This window comes from Camellia sinensis, chromosome 11 (assembly GCF_055761805.1).
Source record: "Camellia sinensis isolate YWXY chromosome 11, ASM5576180v1, whole genome shotgun sequence".
Taxonomy (NCBI): domain Eukaryota; kingdom Viridiplantae; phylum Streptophyta; class Magnoliopsida; order Ericales; family Theaceae; genus Camellia; species Camellia sinensis.
Window position 1 is genome coordinate 6,582,949 of NC_138971.1, and position 16,467 is coordinate 6,599,415.

General features: G+C 43.2%; 1 pseudogene; it reads right to left on the bottom strand.

The window, feature by feature from the left end:
• Positions 1–405: 405 nt before the first annotated feature.
• On the bottom strand, positions 406–1,577 carry LOC145789385 (MDIS1-interacting receptor like kinase 2 pseudogene; annotated as a pseudogene).
• Between the last annotated feature and the right edge of the window lie 14,890 nt (positions 1,578–16,467).

Consider the following 16,467-nt stretch of genomic DNA (forward strand, 5'->3'; position numbering starts at 1 on the left):
GTCCGAACTGTGGTGGCATAAAGCCCGAGGGCGCGTCCACAACCACCACCACATCTCATACCACCATCAAACGCAGAATCACCGCCACAAACTCATCACCACCAACATCAAATTTGAACCATTTTGGTAATTCATACGTAATTATTCAATGGAAAATAGCATCCTAGCAACATTACTCTTTCAAATCAACATAAAAGAAGCCAACAATTTTTGGTGCTACATGGTAGGTATATATTCAAGAAAAATAAAAATAAAAGCAACACAAAATAAAATAAATAAAATGACAATAAAGAAAGAAGCCACACCGTATGTGTGTGGTTTGGCTACTACCATACACACATGGCACACAAAAACCCCAAGTGTAGATCTCTCTTTTTATTGATTTTCACTCTTCAATATTTATTCTTACAATAAAAATCCCTACATGAAAAGTATATTTCAATAGGTAATAGAGAGGATTGGGTTTTATCTAATATCTAACATATCGTTACTGAACAAAATAGCTTTGCACTGTTTTGAGCCTCGAGTTTTGCTAAGTGCACAAAATTAGTACACGAAAAAATATGCAAAATAGAAAGGGATCAATTCTGTGCACATAGGTGAGGCTCTATCAATTTTTTTTGGGTGGATAACAATTGTGAAACAATGTGCATGGTTGGCCTAGATTGTGGATTGACATACAAACACGCAATTGTCAATTTTTCGCTACACATCACTACCTCCTCAACTTCAGGGGAGAAAGGTGAAAGGCATTGGTCCAACACATCCTTTAGCTCTATGTTCTCGATAGCTATGGGCGACAGACAGGTAATGAAGTCTCCTGGATGCTTTCCTTTGATCACCTCCAATGCCAGCACACCAGAGCTATAAACATCACACTTTTTAGTTACCTTCATTGTGTAAGCAAGCTCTGCACACAAAAAAAGAAAAAAAGAAAAAAAAAAACAGTCACACATGCACATGATCAAGCACTCGTTTTCTTACATTTTAGATTCTACATCAATTTACGAGAGCATGAAACTATGTTTACTTGGTGCAACATATCCATACGTGCCTACAAGTGCACTCCAGTTAGAGGAATCTAGCTTCAAAAGCTTGGCGGTGCCAATGTCTGAAATACGAGACTCGTACTCCTCGTCAATCAAAATATTGTTACTAGAAATGTCTCGGTGAACAATTGGCTGCATGCAATCATGGTGCATGTATAACAAAGCACTTGCAATACCCGTAATAATATTGACCCATTTAGACCAATCCAATTCTTTAGCTTCTTTATCTCTGTTGAAAATTGCAGTCAAGCTATCCCTTTCGAGGTACTCATAAACTAGAAAAGAGTGTTGAGCATGCGAACAGAACTCGAAAAGCTTCACTATGTGTCGATGCCTAATTTCTATCAATGCCCTTACCTCATTTAAGAAACCTTTACTGTCAGCCTTCTCGGATAATGGATGAAGTTTCTTCACAGCTACTATATTAGCCGATGGTAGCTTCGCCTTGTAGACAGTTCCATATCCTCCCTTTCCAATGCAATATGTGGCATCAAAATCCTTGGTAGCTTTCACAATGTCATTGTACATTGCTCTTCCATTATATATTGATATCGATAACAGATCTTCATTCGGGGGTTAGGTGTCAACCTCTTCAACTTGTGACTTTCTCTTTCTTGGATCGAACATAATAAGAAGTCCGATGAATACGCCTAGAATTAAAAGTGCTCTGCCAAGAGGGAGAACAATTATAAGAACAAGTGTCCTCTTTACTAGAGTGTGTTTGGGCAATGTAAAAGGAATTTTGCAAGGCTGTAGCCCTTTGATGTCATGACCCAAACCTGCCCCTTTGGATTAGAGTCATAAACGGCCAGTAATCACGAGATTACTTGTGGCCTCAGTCAGACCGAATCACATTTAACAATAGGGGGCCAAATTGCGAAAGTAAAATTTACAAAGATTGTCAATGAGCTGTGCATACATGGCTTAACCAAAGTATTCAAATTTCTATATAATAACTCACACCATATGAACATTCACATTAAGTATGTAATACACACGTCCAGGATCATTCAAGTCAGTATTAACGAAAACCAAGCTTATACACAGGGATGGTCATTCATGACCACAAAAGATCAAAAGCAAAAGATCAAGGGTCAAGCAAAACAAAAGTAAGGCCTCTTGCGTGAGGCGACCTTGGTCAATCTCTCAAGACTTGCCTTCTCATTGCTCACTGGGGGTTAGCGTTGAACGTCCCGCTGCTCACCTATATACATAAATATAAACAATGAGCTAACGCCCAGTGAATAATACCAAAACAAAGGAGTTCATGAACAAGATTCTTATATCACAGTTCATTATCACACTTAGTACTCAATTGTTAAAGCAGAATGACCTCAGGTCCTTTATATCATATCCCAAGTACAAAATGACCTTGGGTCGATGTAACATACAGAACGACCTTGGGTCCATCATAGGCAAAACGACCTCGGGTCCAACTTACGTACTGAATGACATTGGGTCCATTGCACACTGAATGACCTTAGGTCTAATACTTACACGCATTCATTGTGTGCATACATTCAATCTATGATCATATTCATTCTTATATCCAGAACGACCTTAGGTCCATATCACTTTAAAGGTTTAAAACCTTACCACATAAGCATTGTTTAGAAAATAATGCGCATACAAAAACATCCTCGCTAAGTTATTACCCACCGTGTTCCGGTGCTTGATTCGTTCTTGCACTCGACCCTACTTAATTCATAACACATCGGGTCATAATTCCTTTCAATCTGTTCTTTAGTTTGCTTAATGGTCTTAGGCTTCTTTCATGTCCTTTGGTTCATTTAGAATGTCCAATGCATGCCTAAGAGTGCTTAGAAATGATAAAGAATGAAAAACGAATCATAAAATGACTTTTCAAAATTTCTGAAACAGGGCTCTCTGCTCAAGCGCAGCTTTGGTCGCTCGAGCGGACCCCTTTGGTCTACAAAAGTACTGGTTACGTGTAATTCACGCTTTAGCGAGATTCTCGACACTCGAGCGAGGAGTCTTCGCAAAATAGGGTTCGCTCGAGCGTAAAGTCTGCCACTTGAGTCATTGTGCAATTTCTACAAAACTTCTAGGAGCCAAATTTTCATGCTCGAGCGAGACTTTCCTCGCTAGAGCGGACTGGTTGAATTCTGGGTTTTTCAGAATTCTGTTTGAAGCTCAAAATACACTCCCAAAGGTCTAAAGCTTGCATATTTCGTACCAAATTATGGGAAAACAATGCTTAGCATGAAAACATGGGTAATTCGAAGTCAATTGACCAAAAATCATGATCCATATTTCAAATCATCACAAACTCTTCTTGTAATTTCAAAACTCATGCAATTAAGCCTCCAATTTTCATGAATCATGTATGCATGTAAAATATTTACTCCAATTCCACTTCAAATGCTACAAATGATGCTCAAGATCATAAAGCTCAACAAAACTACACATGCATGAGTAATGTGACACTCTTCAACATGCCTCATGCCAAATTATACAAGTCCATGGAAATTCTTACATGCATGGATATATATTGCCTTCAATTTCATCATACACTATTCAAATCTTGTTTTAATTACCAATTCTCTTGTGTTCACATAATTTTAAGCTTAAACTCATGAATTAAAGGTTGGTTACTCACCTAGAGGCTCCAATCCTCCCAAATATAGTTAAATCTTGTGTTAATCCACTTAGTTCTCCAAAATCTTCAATGCTGACCTCTTTCTCTCTCTAAATTCGGCTCACTCTTTCTCTAGAGTGCCTATTTCAGATTTTTGAGCTCCAAGGAATGACTATAAGTGTAATTAGGCCTTTATATATGCTTGCCCTAATCAAATTTGATTAAGGCTAAGTAATTGTGCTTAATTAATCAGTTCGATCTAATTATTTTGATCCAAATCAATTTCTAATTAAATTTCACCATAGCCTCTAAAATCAGACTGTACAAATCATATATGATATATCAACAAATGCCAAGCCATGCATATCTTCAAAATCCTTTGGAATGAAACCAGAGAGATTATTGTGGGTGAGGTTCAACTTCTCCAAGCTCTGCAAATTTGTGAGCTTCGATGGTATTTCTCTTGTAAGAAAATTATAACTCAAATCCATTTCGGTGAGGTGAAATAACTTACCCATCTAAAATGGAATTTTCTGGCTAAACATGTTGTCGCTCAAGTTCAAGTGAAACAGATTCAAATAATTCTCTGGAATACATGGTATTGACCTATTGAATCTATTTGTGGACAGATCAAGACATGAAAGCCCAGTTAGTGATTCTAGTTCTTGAGGTATATTACCTGAAAGTTGGTTGTCAAATCAAAGCAACTTCTCCAGAGAAGTCAACTTCTCGAATTCCTTTGAAATCTCCCCAACTAAACGATTTGAAGATAGATCCGATCGATGTAGTTGTATTAAATTTCTAAGCCCTGGTGGAATGCCACCGGTGATGTTATTCCTCACTAAGTCTGGGAGTGTCAAACTTGGAAACCTTCCCCAAATTTCTGATGATTCACCAAAAAATTTGTTGTAACTCAAATCTATGTAGACTAGGTTTAGATAAGCACCCAAATCTTCGGATATATTTCCAATTAATTGGTTTTCATCAAAATGAGCTCTAACTAAGCTTGAACAGTTTTAAAACTTTGGGGGAATTATACCTATGAGCTGGTTGTGGTTCACAGTGAAGTTTATAAGTTTACCACCTTGGCAAAGCTTTGGGAGATTGCTAGAAAATTGGTTTTCATCCATTTCTAGTATAAGCAAGTTTTTTAAATTATCAAATGTCGGGTTTCTGCTCCATGTGTGAATGGAAGCCATAGAGTCAATAGAGAACATTTACCACCAACCGACCAGCCAAAAGTAGCCGAAAGGTGAGGCACCAAAAGTCTTCAAAGGAGCTGGTGGAATAACTGGCCATATGGCTAGCCAAGCTCTCTATCCTATCTCATTATGTGTATAAATAGAGAAGGGGGGGGGGAGGGAGTTCAGTGGAGTGTGGAAAACTGTGAGTGGGAAAATGTAGAGAGTGAGACAAAGAGTCCTACGATGTGAAAGAAAGGGAGCTCAGTGGGAGTTGAGTGAGAGTGGCCTTCTCATCCATTGTAATCTCCATTTATAGTGAATCTCCAGTTACTCTCTCGTGGACGTAGGCATTGTGGCCGAACAACGTTAAATATGGTGTCTCATTGGGTGTGTGTGTGTTTTTCTGCTTGGTATGATTTCTAGAAGGTCTTGCGCGGGATCGCAGATTTCCAACAATTGGTATCAGAGCGAGGTGGTGAAAAACATAATGTTTTCCCTGAATGGCCCAAAAATCAAGTTGCTCAAAATTGAGTTTTGAGCATACCAGAAAGAAGGTCTCGACGAGAGTAATCAAGACCTAGAAAAACAAGCCCAAACGGAGATCGAGGTGGACCTCATGTGCCCTCTGAAAGTGGCGAGTGAGGACCACTCTCAGACATGTACCACACGCGCAGCGAGAGATTAAAGATGACCACCTTTCACCAATGTCGAAGTGTTTACGTATTATTTGAAGGATTTTACACACAGGGCGTGGCTTTGGCAGAGTGAATAAGGTGTTGTGGTGCATACATAGTCAGGGGCTCGAAACCCCGAAGCTGGGAACTAAAATTTATTTTTTTGGTGAAGGATGACACAACGTTGACATAGTGGATGACGTCAGCGGAGCAGGCGAGCAGGTCTAACTCAACCAAGATCCGACGCATGTGGTGTCTGGTCAGAATGACGTCAGCATCAATTAAGATGGGTAGGTCCAACCCGAACTAGATTTGAGCCATGAGGGGTCCAAGTAGTGACATCAATACGATGCAGCGGTGACATCAGCAATGACATGTGGCAGGCAGCGTCAGAGGAGAAAGACAAAATTTCTCCTAGAGTTCTAGAAAATTGCAAAGGGGGACCAATTTTTTTTCCAGAAATTATGGTGTGGCCTAGCTTTCGGGAAAGTTTTTTAGTAAGATCCTCGGAAGTGCAGCGAAGGTTGGTCCTAACTAAACAGACCGTTTCGGACGCAACCGTGAGGTCAAAATAATGAGATTCTGAACGGTTTTTTGAAGATTGCCAAAACATAGGAGTTTGTCATCTTCAATAGTTGGAGGAAGGTTGCCAAATATTGTGGAACACTGTGGAATCATTGAGGAGGTTAGAATAGGAAGATTTTGACCAGATTGGACAACCAGATGCAATCAAGAGATAGATCATTGGAGATTAGAAATGATCAAGCTTGACCAAATAGCGGAGGGCGATTAGAGTATTGCAGAGATGATTGTATGTGAAGTTGATTGGAAGATCTAGTTCAATCAAAAGTCCATTCATCGACGGATAGATGATTGGCAACTAGTACAGGCTTAGGGAAATGCTATGGCTGTTGGAGCTACTATATACGAGTATGTACTGGTGGTATGTGGACGAGTAGAACAATTGTTGCAGAGGAGTATACTGAGCACAAGCATAGAGATACAGAAGCACAAATGGGTATGCCAAAGTGTTGTGCTAGGTGCAAATGTATAGTGTAGAGAAGGCGTGGGTAGAGTATGCAACAACGGGTTATTGAAAGTTCACAGGAGCTTCCAGACAGAGAAATTGAGATAGGTAAAACGCAAGAGTGCGCGCCAAGGTGTGGCAAGTCTCTTTTCTCTATGGTGGTTTCTTTAGTTCCATGGTAGCGGAGGATAGAGTTGATGCGAATCTCTCAAGTGAGCTTGATGTAGGGAAACTAGAAGCCATGGGTACGAGCACTATGCAAGAAATTGCATAGCTGACGATGCTTTGACAGATGGAACTACTATCAACCATCAATCTACTGAATAGCAGACTAGGGATTGCAAAGGCATTGACAACAAGCGTATGGAAATGCTAGGAGGTTGTTCAAAAGTGTAGAGGGAAAATGCTGATAGTTCAGAGAAAAAGCTCTGAACAAAGAAAACCGAGGACATTAATGCATGGTAGTTTAGTGGCATTCCAGAGAGCAGTTGCAGTGTCACTAAGTACTCAAGGGAGTGTACAACTGTAGACACCCCATTTTTGACCGACCTTAAGACTTAGACGTCACCGATTGAGCGCTTGGTGATGTTGCATATCGTGCTCATTCAGAAGTCTCAGAGTCGCGGCCGTGAGCCCTGCCTCTGGATTTCCGAACCCTATTCTGTGCCTTGCCTCGGTTTGCAAACCAGACTCGGTTTTCTCTATTTCTTTTCCTGAGGGGAGGGAGAGATCCCGTAGACCATCTCTCAATGGCCGTAGGCTACATTTTGTGGCCATAGGCCATTTTGCCCATTTCAGAGCCCGGTTTCCGATTTTTCGGGATTGTTGGCCGTGTGCCTCGGTTCGGGACCGCTTAACCATCTCTGTTTGCTCTAGTTTTTGGCATACTTCTTATTTACTCCCTTTTGAGGGACACTAAGGTTTGAGAGACCCACTTCGTGGTCGAATGCCACTTTCGGTGCTTAATGGGCAGTTTTCGAGGCCTCGAACTGCGCGTTTTGGCCCCCGAGCATTCGTTTTGCATCGGTTTTCGTTCATTTTTGGCAGGTACCTCTGTTTCATCACCAGGAAGGCCATAGAAGGGTGGGAGGCCAGCAATTGTTTTAGCAACCAGTTATATTCCTCCGGTGCCCTCCGACGCCCGTTTTTCTCACTTCCGAGCCAATGTTGAACAACCTTGAGCCATTTTCTTGAACTTTTAACCACATATTTGTGTTGTACACACATGGGAGGAAAGCAAAAGTTGGTGGCCGGCTAGTAATTCCACCTGACCCTTTTGACCCCCCCTAAAAATGGCTTGTTCTCTCTCCTGTTTTACAGTTGCCAATTTTGAACCACAGGGTTGTGTTGAGGACACCTAGGAGGACACCTATTTGTGGTGGCCGGCCAGAAAATCCTTTTGACCTTTTTGACCCCTAGCCGGCCAGCCATGGGAGGTAGCCGGCCGGCCACCTGCAGCTTTGAAAGTTGGCCGGCCATGATCCTTGCAATGTGTGCTTTACAGCTGTATAGCTGTTGTCCCCCAAAAATATCTATCTCCGGGGGACAGCCTTTGGGGAAAAGACTTGGTCCTTTTCCCCCACTCTTTCCCTCCATGCTCCCCCTCTCCTTGGTCCATATAACCAGCCTCCAAGGTTGGTCTTAAGGGTTGGAAAAATTGCTTAGAACTCATACATACATATCTCCCTCCACCTCTCTCATTTCCTTGAAAATTCCTAAGTTCTACCACCTTTTCTTCATCACTACCTAGCATCACCACCACCACTCCATTTCCAGTAGCTTGAGGGGCTTTCCAGCAGCTAGGAGGCATCACTTCTCAAGCCAAGAAGCAACCAAAGACTTGTCTTCAAGGGTGAGTTCCATTTCCCCCTTTTTGGTCCATTTCTTGTATCATTTATAAGCCATACATGCTTGCTGTTCTGAGCTCCGGCCCTAACTGAAAGTGGCCTTATTTTGAGCTCTTTTTCATTTTTTCTTAAGGGCTCCACACTGTTTGAGCCCCCCATATTGCACTTGCTTCAATATCCTTCTTGAATGCCATTTTCTTGCATGGTATTTTTATCTTGTGTGCGATCTGTTTTGGAGCATGATGTAAACTTTAGATAGGCTTATTTTGAGCCCCTCTTCAACATTGAAGAAGGGCTCATCACTGTTTGGGACCTCCATGTACCACTTGTCATTATACCCCTCTTTGGTCCCCATTTTTGGCATGATTCATTAGCCTATTGTGCTTCCATTTTTGGACGATTTTCAGAAATTAAAACAGTCTTATTTTGGCCTTCTCTTCATGTTTCATTCAGGGTATTTCACTATTTGAGGCATCCTCTACATACTTTGTGTTATATCTCTCTTTTTTAGCCATATCTTGCATGATATTTTGGCTTGTATGCATACTGTTTTGGGTCCGGACATCAACTGTAAAGTGTATTATTTTTGGCCCCTCTTCAATGTATTTGAAGGGCCCCTTTGTGTTTAAGGCCAGCAACCACCACTTGCTTCTTTGTCCATCTTTTGGCCTATTTCTTGCATGGGAGCTTAGCCATACCTGTGTTTGTTTTTGGGCTATTTTCAGAACTGTAAAAGATCATGTTTTGGGCCCCTGTTCAACTTTGTTGAAGGGCCCCAATCTGTTTGAGGACAGAAGCTGTGACTTGCTTCCTTATCTCACACTTAGGGCCATTTCTCGCATGCTAGTTTTGCCTTGTTTCTGTTTGCTGTTTGGCCATGCTTTGAACTGTAAAAGTGCTTATTTTGGGGCTTCCTTGCTTCTGTCTTTTCATTCCATGTGTCAATTATGCATGCTTTGTATAGCTGTAAGCCATTTCATATGCCTAATGTTGTATTTCGGTTTCATTCCGTGCATCGGGTGTCATCTCGCCTTGTTTCGGGGCTGTTTTCCCCCTCATTTTTCTACTAATTTTTGCATATTTGCATATCATATTCCATGTCTTTGCCATGTCTCATTAGAGTGGCATTTCGGTGCCTGAGGGTCGGTCCTCGGTTTGCGTGCACGCGTGCACGCATTTCGAGTTGTCTTGTTTTCATCTGATGGCCTCCTGTGTGAGTGTGGCTGAGGCCCTCTCATGTTGGTGTAAGCCCATTATTGCATTACGTATGCCATCTCATCCATAGCATTGTGTATGCTCAGTTGTATATTACCTTGTGCAGCGTGTATGCCATTCCATAACATTGTGTATGTTAGGATTGTATCTTAGTTGCATTTCATGCATGTCATGCATATTGTATCGTGTTCGGGATAGGAGTTAGCCCGGGCACGGGAAACGAGGTACGTTCCGTACTCCGAGTGACGGAATGTGTCTCAATTCCCCAGTCACCGACACTCCGGATCATCCATGATGGAGTTAGGTCTTGTTGTGTTTTCATGTGCATTCATTCTATATTAAATTGTGCAATTTTACTCCTCGGCCACCATGCATCGAGATGCGTGATTGGTGGCACGAGGATCGAGGCATGCATACATTTGTGAAAATACATTGCTATGCCCCTTTCCTGCTCTCTGTTGCAGCAAATCAAGAATCAGCGGTCTTCCGAGGCTTGGCACGCATTTCAAGAACAGGTGCAAACAGAGGCTAATTGGGGCATCGCCATGGATTTCCGCGCAAGGCAGCCTAAACATACGTCATTCATCCGAATCAAGGCAGCCCCTGGCTTGCACGCCAGTTTTATAGCTTTCTTAGTTAATTTGTTAATTAATTAGGAAATTGTACATTATTTGGACTGTATTATTTGGACTGTAATATTCTTTTATTCGGGACTGTATATTTATTCGGACCCTCTGCACGAGGGCACAACTGTAATAAGTGTGCGTGTGTGTGTTGTATGTCTTCCAACCCCACGTCTTTCTTCCCTTTTATTTATCCGCTTATGATGGTTAGATTAGGGCATATTTCAATTAGCATACAGTATGATAGCATGTTTGCATTCATTCATCTGTTTTGCATGCACCGGGCTCGGCGCACCATACTAACTGCATTGTATTTTCAATTCCAAGTTGAATACATGTTAGCTGTAGCATTCCATATGCCATGTTTAGAATAGCCGAGCCTGCTATAGTTTGCATTTTTGCATGTGTTGCATTAGGCATTTCTGTATACTTAGGATCATGCATGGTTTCTAATGTAGTTCCTGTTTTGGCTTGGAGTACTCGGTGAGTTTTATGCTTTAGCATCCTTGCATGCGTGTGAGTGACTGCAATGAATAGCATGCTTACCATGAGTCTATATGTTTATGTGATATAACTGTCTGAATGCCTGTGGGTGAAGGTTGGGTTAGTTGGATTGGGACAATTCATCAAATATTTGTTTTAAAGCCCACTAGATAGTGGCAAAACCATCTTTTCTAAGCCCACCCGAGGGTGGCAAAATCTGCATTTTTAAGCCTACCTGCGGGTAGCACCATCAAACCATTTTCAAACAAACAAACATGAAATGTTTTGTTCCAATTCAGGCGACTCAGTCTATACTTGTATGCTGTGCGCATCACATAGTAACCTAGGCTAATAACCGGAATAAGAACATACAATGTTTTCAAAAATAGATATTATGGTTAGTAGAGGCCGGTCTCTGACCGGGCGAGCGGGGGTGCTCACGAAGTGACCTTTCCCAATCGTACCCAAGTTCCCGAGCCGAGGCAACTTTGGTGATGACGGACACGTGGCCTTTGGCACCGAGTCAGGGTTTCCTAAATTTCCCAAAACAAAATATTTAGGTGGCGACTCTGTATCTGGCAAAGCAGTCCATGTTTGGCACTTCTTTCAAAAAATCTATTTTTTCTCAAAACGATTTGCCAGATTTGGACTCTTTGGTTCAGACTCAGAACCGTGACAATTTAAGAGTTCTGAGCTGTAGTAACCCCAAAATGAACGGAACGGGAGCTCACCCTCCCGGGAGCATTCGGGGACGTCTACAGTTTCTGGCGACTCTGCTGGGCATTTAGAGAACTTGACTCGAACTCATGATATCTTGTTTTGACTACACTTGTGTGTTTCTTTGCATTGCATTTGCATTGGTGCGCCTAGGACACCGTGTTTGCCATCTGCTATTCCTGAACGGTTTGCTGGAGGCTTGTCTTGTCAAGGCATGACCATAAGGCTGACCGGTTGTGGGCTCTGCCAGTATGGGAACACAAACCCCGATTTTACCGGGGCACCCTCTTTGACCATTCGACCTAGTGCATATTCGGATCCATAGTGACCATTCCAAACTAGGACAGGTTGCTTACCCGTTTATAGGTTGTTTGAAACCGCTGTGTGCATAGTGAAACCCTAGCTCCTAACAAAATAAGACAGGGAAACCCTACCCCAACATAGGGGTGTTTTGGCTCTCACTTATCTGCTATGTGCTTTAGAGTGCGTCTCTACAGGAATGCATGTATCAGTTTGCAAGTCTGGGCATCAGGCCTGCGGGCACCAGTTCAGTATTTGGGAGTCAGCTTTACCTGTGGGTATCAGACTCAGATTTGGGGCAGAATTTTGGGGCAGAATTCAGTAGAGAGTACACTCACTCAGCTTTGCTCATGTGGGTTATCGTGAAATTAGGCTGAGGTGCTGTCTGTTTTCTCTTTTGCTAGGTAGTCTTGGAACCATAGCTTCAGAAGGCTCCGATATCCCCCGAGGTTCATCGAACTTGTGCTGATAGACTTTTTCAGGTCAGAGATTCAGTTCAAGGGAAATCAGTGTTCCTTTGCCAGAGGCAGGGTAAAAGGGCTAGTCGGGCACAAATCACCAGTTCAGCAGTTACCAGATCATTGGCCCTTATCCACCCCACCAGTGAACAATCAGGCTGAGGTCTCAGTTTCTACTGCAAGGATAGATACCAGTCAGTCAGATGGATCAACAGAACACGTCAGGGATGGAGGCAATGATGCGCCAGATGCAAGAAAGTATGAAACTCATGCAGCAAGATGCTGTCCGTCAAGCAGAATTCTCCAAGCAGCAAGCTGCAATCATGGCTCAGCAGGCCGAGCTCATCACCAAGCTGCAACAGCAAAGCGGCGCGTCCGCTTCACAACAAGTTCCTCCCCCAGCAGGAGCTCCAGCACCTGGGGAGACGCCAAATGTCCAGGAAGGTACGGACATTCCGGTAGGGCCGGCTCCGCCCCCAATTTTACCCCAACTATCCAAAACACCTACCAATCTACCGGACTCTCCCTTCGAGTTCGAGGTTGACCCCACAGCGTTGAAGTTGAGCAAGCTTGAAAAGTTGTTCAAGAAATCCCAGGGGGTAAAGTCCATCCCGGACATTGAGGACGGGTACACCGACGCAGTTGTAACTCTGCCGGACAGGTTCAAGATGCCTCACATCGACCGTTTTGATGGGTTAGGAGATCCCATGGTCCACCTGAGTTTGTTTTCAGATGTTCTGCGCCCGATGGGCTTGACAAGATTACAGAAGCTCTCCCTTTTTGGCAGGACCCTGTCAGGTATTGCGGTCATCTGGTACGCCAAATTGGACGATTCAGTGAAACGAAGCTGGGAGGAGATGGCCGAGGCCTTCGTCGCACAATATTCATACAATACCCAAATCGAGATTACGACCCGTGATCTTAAGACGACGAGGCAGGAGCCGAAGGAGAACTTCTCAGAATTCGTGACCCGCTGGAGGTCCAAGGCTTCAATGATGACCCTAAGACCTACTGACAAGGACCAGATCAGGATGATTGTGCGCAATCTCCAGCCAAAACTAATGCAGAAAATGATCGTGCTCCCCTTCCCTACCTTTTTGGACTTGCATGAGATGGGAGTACAGATCGAGGATGCTATGAAGCAGGGCCTCATTGATCAGGAGAGGGAGCAGCCCAGGAGGGCGTTTACCCGCAGTTCGAATGCGACCACCAGCGGTGACGCAGCTGCAAGATCTTCTGAAGTGGGCATGGTCGCCACCACCACACCAAGAGCAGCCACCCCCTTTGTTGGTGCATCCACTTCAAACCCCCGAACTTCAGACTATCTACCCCAAGGCAAGAGGGTTTTCACCCCACTCTATATGTCTTTGTCTAAAGCCCTGGGGGTCCTACTCAGGAAGGGACACCTGAAACCGTTAGAGCAACGGCCTCTACCCGATCCTCTCCCTCCAAAACATGACCCGACTAAGTACTGTGCTTTCCATCAACAAACCGGTCATGACACCGACTATTGCGTCCGTCTCCGCCACGAGATACAAAATTTGATTGACAACAGGGTCATCCCCGTACCAGGTCCTGCAAAGTCTATCGGCACTTGATAAGTGAACTTATGGGGGGATAATGTGATGTGATCGAGGGATGAACCACCTGCGGGCGGCGTTCAGTTTATTTCAGATATGGAGAATGGCACGCACTGTTTTGAGCATTTGTGAATGCTGGTTTTTGTACATGCCGACTTAGGTATTGGGTCAGTCTTGTTGTTTTGTTTTTGAGTCTGTCTTTTTGTTTTGAGTCAGTCTCTTTTGTTTCGGGTCTGTCTTGTTATATCGAGTCAGTCCTGTTGTATAGGAGTCGGGTGATTCCGGAGGGTGTTACCTCGGGCGTCACCATTTTGTTTTATGTTTGTCTTTTCGTTTTGTTTTGAGTCTGTTTCTGCCACGGAGACAGTTGTGCCAACAGATTTGAATGGAACAGTAGTGATTTTCATACTCTTGTGTTTGCTTCTGCCGTGTGCCAGTTGTGCCAGAAGTTTGAATGAAATGGCAGTGCTCTTCGCCTGCCTTTTCTGTGCCTTTGAAGTCATTGTAATGACCTAAGTTTTTCAAAACTCTTTTTGAAACATTGTGATAAAAACGAAGAGGAAGGAATTCCTCTGGTTTTGCAAAACTTGATCAATTGAGAGAAAGAGAGGCATGCTAAGCCCTTAATGATTGAGATCATGCTTGTTAATGTGAGTACTGAGAAGGACCCTGGCTTGATCCAGATTGGTTCTACACTGTCTTTGGCGCGAGCGATTTGTCGCTTGCTTAAAAAATTTCATAAAATATTTTGCGCGGTCCTGCGAAGACTTGTGTGGAATCACTTTTGAGATTGTGCAGTTTAGGATCGCTCTCAGCCTCGAGACTTGAGCCCTTGCTTTAAAACCTTGACCTTAGATTCAGAATGTTCAACGGTCAACCGCGATATGAGGCCTGTGTGGCCAGATTTGAAACAGCCCTCGAACAAGAGGCACCAAAGTCAAATCAAGAAGATCAGACCTCATCAGAAGAAGCTTGCGAAGCTAGAACAGAAACACCCTTCGAACTAGGGGTGAAAATGTCCAATGTGCTCGAAGAGCCGAAGATGGGTCCTTCAGCGAATCAATACAGCAGTCATTTTCCTAAACTCAGATGACTTCAGGATCTCAAAACCATTTGGCATGGACTTGTTACACTTTTACCCTTTAAGAGGCTCGCTGGGTCGAAAACCCAGAAGGGCGACCCAGGCAAAAGTTAGAGCAAGAGAAAAATACAAAAAAAAGAAGCAAAAAATGCAAAACAAAAAAAAGAAAAACAAAAAAAAGAAAAATGAAGAAAAATGCAAAGAAAAGAACAAAAAAAGAAAATCAAAAAAGAAAAGAATGAAAAGATTCAAAAATTGAAAAAAGAAGAACAAAGCTCGCAAGGTCGACGGGCGCCTTGGCAAAAGTTAGAGCATAAAAGGAGGGGTTAAATACCCGAGTGTACCTTAACCCCGAACTACGTAAGGCTTGATTCCCATCTTTGGGATACGTAGGCAACTTCATTTTGAAGTCCAGCCGTGAAACACTCCAGATCAACTGTGTCCATGCGATGGTTCTGGTCATCTTTGTCTTCTCTGTATCTGAGAGTCTGGTTGTGTTCGTCGCTCTGAGGACTGACTACAATGCGCTGCGGTACTATCCAAACAAGGGGCAACTTTCCGTTGCCATTCAAAACGCCGCAGTGTCATTTCAAACAAGGGGCAACTTTCCATTGCCATGCAGTGTCCTTCAGACAAGGGGCAATTTTCCATTGCTATGGATCCGAGGTTGTGCATCTCAAGAGTAGGTTCCGTGCTCGTTGAGCAGTGGTCGTTTGCAAAAATAGTTTTTGAGAATTTTTACTGAGGTTGACTAATCTTCTCGAAAAGTATTCCATTTTCAAAACTGGACCATTTCTTGGACCCAAAAGAGGAAAATTTTCAGTGCTCACAGCCTAACTAGCATGATTTTAAATCAGAAAATCGAACAAGCGCGTTAATCTAATTCTCATTTTGGTCAAAATTTTTTAGGAGAAAACTAAAACAAAAATGGTCAAAATGATGAACTAGGGGCACAGTTGAGTCAGGTATTCTGTCTTTTCCCCTTTGTCAAAATACTTGCCAGAAAGGGCACTCTACTTGTCGGAAAGGGCACCGTATTCGCCAGAAAAGGGCACAACAAAGGGCAGAAAGCTCTCACATCCTCCAACCAACGAGGTATCAAGCCAAGTGCGAAGCACGAACTAGAATGGGGCAAGATATTCCACTCCATCATCTGGACAGATCTTATCACGTCCAAACTCCCCAGCAGAGCATCGTCAACCGATGTCAGCTGCAGATTTGCTACACACCCAGTTGTAACATAGCCCCTCTGTGAAAAAAAACTCACTGTTGTGAACAAGAAGAAGAATCTAGCAGAACGCTAGGGGCAAGAGCCCACAACTGTCTGTTTATTCATCAACTACCCAGGGGAGGGATTAAAAATGAGAGATTGAATAATAGAGAGATGTGCGATGAGAGGAAAAGTGAGAAAAGGGCTTTTTCAGAAAAACAGAGATTGAGTGCCAGAGTGACGTGAGAATCACAAATGAGAAAAGGATGGGAAACAATACCCAGAGAAACTGGCTCCTCGTGCGCTGAGGGGTCTCTCGTCTTTGTAACACGTCTGTGTGTCGTGTCTCTTGTTTTGTTTGTCACGATTCTGGATTTGAGTCGTTCCGAGCGTGTCTCGATGTGTTTAGGTTGTTTACCT